Source organism: Scyliorhinus canicula, chromosome 13 (assembly GCF_902713615.1).
Source record: "Scyliorhinus canicula chromosome 13, sScyCan1.1, whole genome shotgun sequence".
Lineage (NCBI taxonomy): Eukaryota > Metazoa > Chordata > Chondrichthyes > Carcharhiniformes > Scyliorhinidae > Scyliorhinus > Scyliorhinus canicula.
The window spans coordinates 77,371,049-77,380,863 of record NC_052158.1 but is presented as its reverse complement, the minus strand read 5'-3'; positions in this window follow the sequence as shown (position 1 = coordinate 77,380,863).

The window sequence follows — 9,815 nt, the reverse complement described above, 5'->3', positions numbered from 1 at the left end:
ATAAGGAGACTCGAGGCAGTCAGCATCGGGGTCTGTTGGGCTGTCGGGATCAGAATCCTGCATGCCTTGTTGTACCAAGCGGACACTTCTGTGCCGCAGCTGGGATCGCTTGCTGATGATTGGTGGAGCGGACCTGCAGAAGGCCGGGTAATGGCCAGAATTCCCACACTGTAGACATCGCCGTCCTTTGGCTGGACATTGCCGCTTTAAATGGGCGGAGCCACAATTCAGACACGTCATGACGCTGACGTCAGCGCATTCCGTGCGCTGTTGCGCATGCACAGTGCGGTTGGCCGATGTATGCATGTGCACATTAGGGTTTTCGGCCTCATCGTCCACCCGGTCATGGCGCGCATGAGTAGGGACCCAGGAAAAGCGCGTGAAACGGCCACACTCCTCGATGCTCAGGCCTTACATTTTTGCAATGGCCTGCACCCATTCTGCTTCGTGGGAGGCCAGTTTTACAGTTTCTGCCGCCCTAATGTGGGAGTAACTATTCTTGGCATGCTCATGGACTACGCACGTCTCGATAGCGATGGAGAGGGTCAACTGTTTGACTTTCAGGAGCTGCTGCTGCAGGGAGTTGGAGTGGACCCCGAAAACGATCTAATCCCGGATCATGGAATCAGGCGTTGAGTCATAATTACATGACTGCGCTAGGATGCGGAGATGGGTCATGAAGGACTGAAAAGGTTCATCCTTACCCAGAAGCCTCTGTTGGAAGATGTACCATTCAAAGCTCTCATTCACCTCAATGTCACAGTGGCTGTCGAGTATTAGCAGAACTGTCTTGAACTTCGTCTTGCCTTCGCCACCGGCAAACATAAGCGAGTTGTAGATATGGATGGCGTAGTCCCCCGCAGTCGACAGGAATAGCGCGATCTTCCTGGCATCCGATGCTGCCTCGAGGTCGGAGGCCTTGATATATAGGAGGTACTTTTGCTTGATGATTTTCTAATTGGCGGCGAGGATGCCGGAGATGTGGAGCTGCAGAGAAGGCTGGATGTTTTCCATTTTTCTGGATGGCTACTTGCTGGTCGTTGCAGATTCACTCGATGTAGGTTCGTTAGGATTAATAGCACTCTGGTACCATGATGTATTATGCAAGTTGGTTCGACGTTGACTGCAACTGGATGCAGTGAAGCTAGAAACAGACGTCTGACACAGGAGATGATCCAACACTGTTTTATTTAACTAGTGGACTGGTGTACATGTTCAGTGTGGGCTGACACTACTAATCTAACTGATGACCTCTTACTGGCTTGACCAGACTTACTAGCTACTGCATGGTGATTGTGCTCACTAGCTTGTGCACTCTGACTGTCTCAGTAGCTGGGTCATGAGAGAGGGAGAGTCTTAATGCCCTGTGGGCTTTATAGTGGTGGTGTCCTGTCTGGTGATTGGTTGTTCTGTGTTGTGTGTTCATTGGTCATCCTATGTGTCAATTACTGCCTGTCTGCATCTCATTATATACATGAGTGGATATTATGACAGCCCCTTTTGAGTGTTTCTGGACTACTCTCCTTCTTGAGATTTGGTTCCCCTGAGGATGTAGTATGCTGGTAGCTATGGGTCCTGAGCGTGAGTCTGAGTGCTTCAGTTCAGCATTGTTAGAATTTTCCTTCTCTTGGAGGAGTAAGTCGCCCTCCTCCAAGTGGTCTGATATCAGGAATTTCAGGCTGTCCTCCTTCTTGAGTCTTGGGGTCCCCTGGGGTGGAAGTGGGTTGGGGGGGGGGGGGGGGGGGGGGGGGATGGAGTTTCTTATGATGTTATGATGTTCTGTTCCTGGCTTACTTTCTGCAAAAGTGTACATTGCTGGACGTGTCTGACGTCTATAGGCTAATCCTGGTGTTCCTCTCTCTCTGGGGTTTCCTTTCTTTATCTGGGGAGGTGTGCTGATACAGGTTCTGATTTATATTTAATTCTAGAGCCCTTATCCTGTCAGGAGGCAGACATTTGTATTGCCCTCGAGATATCCTGCTTCTTTTCTTGTCGGCGGGCTATCCTTAGTAGAAAGTGGTTTAAGTTTTCCTGTGACGATGGAGTCTGAACGGTGCCTCTGATTTGGCTGGAGAAGACTCAGGTATATTGTGTTCTGAATCTTGACATGGTGTAAGAATCCTTGGCTGACTGGCTCCGGAATATGAGACGGTACACTGCCAAGCCACGTCTTGTGCCGAAGGCAGCATCCTGTTGTTCCTCTTTTTCTGGGCTTTCCTTTCATTGCTGGAGTCCTTGGAATGCTGGATTAGATCTTGATTGGTTGTATTTAACCCCATTACGGGTTCCTGTATATTGTGTAGCTCTGTCTTTGCTGTCCTGTGGAGGAGGGGTTGCATCTCGGGGCTATGTGCTCATACTTTTCTCCTCTTATCCTGAGATCCTCACTCTTCCTGGTATCCTTATTATCCATACGAAAGGAGACAAGACTACAATGATTACGATGATTGTTAATCTGAACCATTTGTGTGAGTATTTGCTGGTCTTTTCTGTTTCTATATGTGGAGTAATGATCCTTCTGTACTGAGTTAGATTTTGGTCATTTGTTACTGTTATATTACCCTTGGTAATATGTTGTGTTCGTTGTCTTTTCTTCCAGAATGATCCGATGTGTTGATGAAAAAGAATCCACCAATTATTAGACTGAAATAAAACTAATTTATTGTAAAACAATTAATTAAATGAAGTTTTCACACTCTACTAAGCTGTAGTTAATAATAAAGTAATATTGAATCTGTCTACCAGTACTCAATAATCTAAATAGACACTAACTACACTATGATCTAACCTCATGTTAACTCTTGTCTAATCTAATCTTCTCCTAGTGCTGTTCCCATGCTTTCCCCTTCACTAACTACCCGGAATTTCCTCAGGGTCTGATTAATATACAGAGAAGTGGTGGTGCCCTCTAGTGTTTGAATTACACAGAGATGTAATAATTAACCCTTCATTGACCTGACTATATACATATCATTACAGTTACGTCTTGTGGTTAAATGGAAAATGGAAAACCTTCAATAAAAATATTAATTTTTAAAAAGTCATCGGAACTGATAGAGAGAGCAAGGGAAACACGATTATTTTTCTCCGGAGGGAGCAAGAGGCAGGCAGACTGAGTTTGTGATTATTGCGAGACCCAGCCACGAGAGAGCAAATCAGGATTGCCGAGAAGCCTCTTGAGTTGCATCCGAGAACCTGGGGGATCTTCCCTCTGAGCTGCTGTGTTATTACTGAGGTTTCCTCCTGCTCCTGATGTGCTTCCCAGCCAGTCAAATGAGCTTCTGCAGCCAGAATGTGACTCCCCTTTAAAAAGTGCAGGTTGGCTGGAAGTGGTGCACAGTCGCTTTAATTGGTGGACACCCCTCATGGACTTGGGGTGCCTGATGAGGGTGCAGCTATTCCGGACGTTTGACCATGGAGGGTCGGATGTTGTTAACATGAAAATGAGCAGTCATTATGAGGTTAGCAGGCTACCTGAGTTGCTTTCGGTGGGCACAGATTAATCGTGCATTGCGATCACGTATTGGGCTTTATTGGATTTTTAGCCCCCAATCTATGAAGATAACACAATCAGCGACTGAATGACAACAGTTGCAGCAAAATTTGAAAATCAAACCACTTGCTCGACAAGCACCTTGCAGAGAACGTAAACCAAACAATAGCACACAAAAACTCTATCAGGTTCACACTGCGACACGTCAGAGCTGGATCTGGCATTTCACAAATCCACACATCACAACATACCTCAAAAATACAGCACAAACTAATAATGAAAAATTATTCACATTCTGTAATTACTGATGGAAAATACAGTACAAATATCTAACACACTCAGACTAAGAAGCCACAAGATGAACATAATGTATTACTGATTTCTCCCCTTTGGTGGATGATTAACACAGAAAGCAAAATGTACAATCTAATTACTATGGTTTCTTGTTTGTTAAAAGTTCCAGCCAAAACTCCCCTGTTGGTGAGTGGTGTGACACTAAGGCATTGCGTGCACATTGGGGAGATCCCCACACCTCATGACTGGTCAGTACTGAACTATCTGATTTCAGTTAAACTGATGTGACGCGAATTGGCCTCGGCATCGCGGGGCACAAGTTCCAGGGTGGAGGGGGGTATTACAAAATAAGACGGAGGGTGGGCAGCTGATGTTAGCGTGGCAGTGGTCGTGTTTTCACGAGTTCCAGCTCTGCTCATCTGTCAATCTGTCATTTCATCCTGGTGCACATTCCGTATTTGTCTTTTCTTGGATTGCGTGGCTTGCGCTATCCCAGGAGGTTCCTGATCGGAGTTCTTGCAAGAAAGAGCCGAGGTAAAATGTTAAAATCCTCGTTTGTTCATGGTGGTCGGAGTGGGCTGGGGTGAGTCCCAGCTTGCAGTAGCACAGTTGCTGCTGAGCGGGCTCTCGTCTTGGCAATGCTGTGGGTATCAGATGATGGACGCTATCGAAGATGCTGGCGTGGCTGAAAATCTCGGCTCTGCGGTACAGGTCGTCAGTGCTTACTTCAAAGAATTGCGGGGTACATTTATGAGAGTTCTTGCACTTGATAGAGCACTTTCCCTGGTGACAGCCCGCCTCTGTGTTGTCGAGATCCTACTACCACATGGGATGTGGTCTATCCTGAAGTGTTCGGGCGAGGAGGGAGGCAGGGCAGGATGTGAACGCGAGCTCACCTCTGGTGAGAGGTGGAAGACTGAGTTTGGACATTGAATGCTATGTTTTAGTACTCTTGATATGGAGGCTGGGTGCATCCAATTTGATCTTCCTTTAGCTACTGGTGCGTGACGTTTAGTGTTGACGCCTGGTGAAGTTAGATTGGTAATGATGGACTGGCTGTTGAGGATTAGGGCCGCTCTAGGTCTTCCTTCTGCGATAGTTGTCACCTTGTTTTGCTTTGGACATTCATTTCCTGGGTGTTTTGTCTCTTTTCTTCTTCTCGTCTGGATGAGCATGTTGCTGGCTTTTATTGTGGTCTGGCTCGGATTTTGGAGTAGGCCCAATGATGGTGCTGCGGAGGAGGGAGTCGGCCCTTCCTCCCAAGATGCACTATTGCTGGATGTCTTGACAATTGCTCTTCTTTTCAGGATGAACCATTGACTTCAGGAAGCAAAGAACCAGACACACCTCTGTCTGCATCAATGGTGTCGAGGTCGAGATGGTTGACACTTTCAAATTCCTAGGAGCGCACATCATCAACAATCTGTCCTCGTCCACCCACGTCGACACGCTGACCAAGAAAGCACAAAAGTGCTTATACTTACTCAGGAAATTAAGGAAATTCAGCAGATCCACATTGACTCTGACCAATTTTTATAGATTTACCATGGAAAGCATCCTATTAGGCTGCATCACAGTCTGGTATGGCAACTGCTCGGCTCAAGACCGTAAGAAACTACAGAGAATTGTGAACACAATCCAGTCCATCACAAGAACCTGCCTCCCATCCATTAACTCTGTCTACATCTCCCGCTGCCTTGGGAAAGCAGGCAGCATAATCAAAGACCCTCCCACCCGGGTTATTCTCTCTTCCAACCTCTTCCAGCGGATAAGAGATACAAAAGTCTGAGAACACGTACTAACAGATAGATTCAAAAACAGCTTCTTCCCTGCTGTTACCAGACTCCTGAATGACCCTCTTATGTACCGAACTGTCATCTTCATGCATCTTCTCTACTGAGCAGCATTACACTCCGTATGCTTCGCCTGATGTCTGTGTATTTACATTATGTATTTAACATATGTCCTATGTTTTTCATGTATGGAACAATCTGCCTGCACTGTATGTAGAACAATATTTCTCATTGTATCTCGGTACACATGACAATAAATCTAAATCAAATCAAATCAAAAATCGAAGAAATATGGCTGTGAGGAGTCATTAATGTGGCACCGCTGTGGTCGAAGAAATTGTATGTTGGTGCGTGTCCGATCTTGTCACAGGAACTTTACTCTGACTTAATAATAATAATAATAATAATCGCTTATTGTCACAAGTAGGCCTCAATGAAGTTGCTGTAAAAAGCCCCTTATTGTGATGGATGTGGATCTATGCAGCATAAGAACATAAGAACTAGGAGCAGGAGTAGGCCATCTGTACCCACGAGCCTGCTCTGTCATTCAATGGGATCATGGCTAATATTTTGTGGACTCAGCTCCACTTTCCGGCCTGAACACCATAACCCTTAATCCCTTTATTCTTCAAAAAACGATCTATCTTTATCTTAAAAACATTTAATGAAGGAGCCTCAACTGCTTCACTGGACAAGGAATTCCATAGATTCACAACCCTTTGGGTGAAGAAGTTCCTCCCAAGCTCAGTCCTAAATCTACGTATTTTGGGGCTATGCCCCCTAGTTTTGCTTTCACCCGCCAGTGGAAACAACCTGCCCGCATCTATCCTATCTATTCCCTTCATAATTTTATATGTTTCTATAAGATCCCCCTGCATCCTTCTAAATTCCAACGAGTACAGTCCCAGTCTACTCAACCTCTCTTCATAATCCAACCCCTTCAGCTCTGGGATTAACCTAGTGAATCTCCTCTGCACACCCTCCAGCGTCTTTCTCAGGTAAGGAGACCAAAACTGAACACAATATTCCAGGTGTGGCCTCACTCACTGGGAGGGTATGTACCGTTTTGCCATGTCTTTATGACATTATCATGTCCTTCCCTCGGTCCTTGGTGGTGTGATATGATCATCTAGTTTTGTCTGATGTTTGTACCAAGCCAGTTCTCCTATGCCACTCTATTCTCATGTTAAGCCATTTTGTTCTCTTCATGCTCTGGTATTATTTTGTAACTTTGTTGTTTCATTTTCCACAGTGTCAAATCTTAATAAATATATATATTTTTTAAAGAAGTCCTCCCTATGCTCTCTACTCCTGATCAACATCCAGTGATTTGTTTTAAAAATTGCACATGGAGTTGAGGGTGAGGTGAGGGTTAAGGTGGGTGAGAGTGGACAAGTGGGTTCAGTTATGATGTATAGCTGGTATTCTATGGGCAGATTAAACTATGGGCTTCAGGACCCTGACATTGGAACCAGAACAAGATCCCAAACCCACACTTGCTGGCAGGGAGACAACCATCTCTTCTTTCCAAGAGGCACCTTCCTAATGGGCTGGATCTGAGCTTAGCATTGTGGCTAGGTCAGCGGACAGGCAATCGATAGTGCTGAGTTAATTAGATGGCACTGCTAATGCAGTTCCACAACCCTAGGCAGCCCCACTGCGGGATATGGGTGCTGCTCATGCAAAGTGGGGACTGCAAGGTTACCACAACATGGAGGCATCCTCACCAGTCTGCACATGAAGCATCTACAAGCCATTGTCTCTATTAGTAAGCAATTAACCATGGAAGGGAAATCCATCTGCTGCTTCTGTCTTGACCGCAATTATGACATTTCAAGTTTGTAATCGCCTGTTAACAGAATGGAGCTTGCGATTCTGATGGGCCCCAAGCCTGGCACAACGAGACCAATTCCACATTTGGAACAAACAGCCCAATGCATGGTGGGGATGCCACTCCACTGCTGACAAAATGCAGCTATGTTGTAAATCCATCCCTAACTGGGGCCTTATTTGTACAAATTGGCTGCTGATCACCATGGAGCATGACATTTTTCCTCTTCCCCAGTAGCTTCAAGATTCCTCCTTGCTACCCCCGTCACTTCCCCAAGCCCCTTCCCACTATTTTTCTGGACACATTCAACCCCGATGCCAAGCCCACCACAACATTGCTGGAAAAATTCAGCCCTATGTACGGGTGTACACATGAGGAATGGAGAGTTAGCTGTTACCTCAGGTTCCAGAGGGCAGCCAATGCCTGTGGACATAGCAGTGAAACAGAAAAGGCTGGAAATACGCAGCAGATCCGGCAGCTTCTGTGGAGAGAGAAACAGAGTTATCCGGCGAAATTCTACAGCCCCTCCCACCGGCAGGATGTTCCAGTCTCCCCAAAGTCAATGGAATTTTGAACAGCTTGCTGCATCTTCTGGCCTCTGCGACGGTACAATCTAATTCCGCCCAATGATTCGAGTTGAATATAACATTTCTTCAGAACTGTTGGGTGACCAGGGTATGCTGCATTGAGCAGTGTGCATCAAAATTAACAAGGAACTGTCAACTCAGTTAACTCTGCAACATTCGAGTACAGGAGCAGGAATGTGGTGTTGCAATTATACAGGGCCTTGGTGAGGCGACGCCTGGAATATTGTGTGCAGTTTTGGTCTCCTTTTCTGAGGAAGGATATTCTTCCTCTCGAGGGAGTGCAGCAAAGGTTTACCAGACTGATTCCAGGGATGGCGGGCCCGTCATATGAGGAGAAATTGACTAGGTTACGATTGTTCTGGCTGGAGTTCAGAAGAATGAGGGGGAATCTCACAAAGACTTCTAAAATTCTAACAGGACTAGGCAGGGTAGATGCAGGGAAGATGTTCCCAATGGTGGGTGTGTCCAGAACCACGAGTCAGAGTCTGAGCATTCAGGGTAAACCATTTCGGACAGAGATGGGGAGACATTTCTTCACCCAAAGAGAGGTGAGCCTGTGGATTTCATTACCATAGGAAGTAGTTGGTGCTAAAACATTTAATATATTCAAGTGGTGGCTAGATATAGCACTTGGGCGAATGGGATCAAAGGTGATGGGGAGAGAGCAGGATTATGCTACTCTGTTGGACAATCAGCCATGATCAAATAAATGGCAGAGCAGGCTTGAAGGGCCAAAGGACCTCCTCAAAAAACAGTTAGACATGTACAGATTTATGTCTGCCAGTCAACATTTCAGGCTCCTTGAACAACATCCCTGGGTAAGTCCTGTCCCACCAACAGGTCGACCCACCAGAGGTAGCAGTATAGTGCTATACATTTGGGAGGGACTGGGTCTAAAAATCTTTAAGTTTCATGGCGTCAGGTAAAACATGACAATGAAACCTCCAGATGTTTATCATCGACCCCAACCCTCAGATGATAAATCAGGTGCTCTTCCGTGTGTAACACTACTTGGAAGAGGTACTGAGGAGAGCAAGGTCACCAATTTCATTATGGGTGGGGGACCTCAATGTCCATCACCAAGAGTAGTTTGATAGCACTACAACTGGCTCGGTCATCACAATCTTTGGTTTCTTGGGGCCGGTTTAGCACAGTGGGCAAGATGGCTGGATCGTGACTGCAGGTGAGGCCAGCAGCGCAGGTTCAATTCCCATACCGGCTGAGGTCATTCTTGAAGGCCTACCTTCTCAACCTTGCCCCTCACCTGAGGTGTGGTGATCCTCAGATTAAATCACCACCAGTCAGCTCTCTCCTCAAAGGTCAGTTTATGGTCATCTGGGACTATGGCAAATTTACTTTACTGACCAAACTGGCTAAGTTCTGAAAGATGTACTGCTAGACTGGGCTTGTGCCAAGCTGTGAGGTAACTAACAAAAACTTTAAAATTTACTTGACTTCAACTTCATCAATCTACCTGTTGCAGACATATGTGTCCATGACAGTATTGGTAGGAGGTTGGTCATAGATCACAATGCATAATCTTTGTGGAGACAAAGTCCCGTCTTCACACTGAGGACTTGTTACATTGTATTGTTTGGTTCCATCACAGATGAAAATAGGATAAATTCAGAACATATTTATCATTTCAAAACTGGCCATTTTTGCGTCATTGGCAGCATCAGAATTATATTCAATCACAATCACTCCACTATTACCTAAAAGGCAAATGACAAATGTTAGTTCAATATGGCATGTAGAAGAGCATGCCAGGAGTCAGACACAACACAGGACTACATGCGTGTTAAACAGTGGAAATT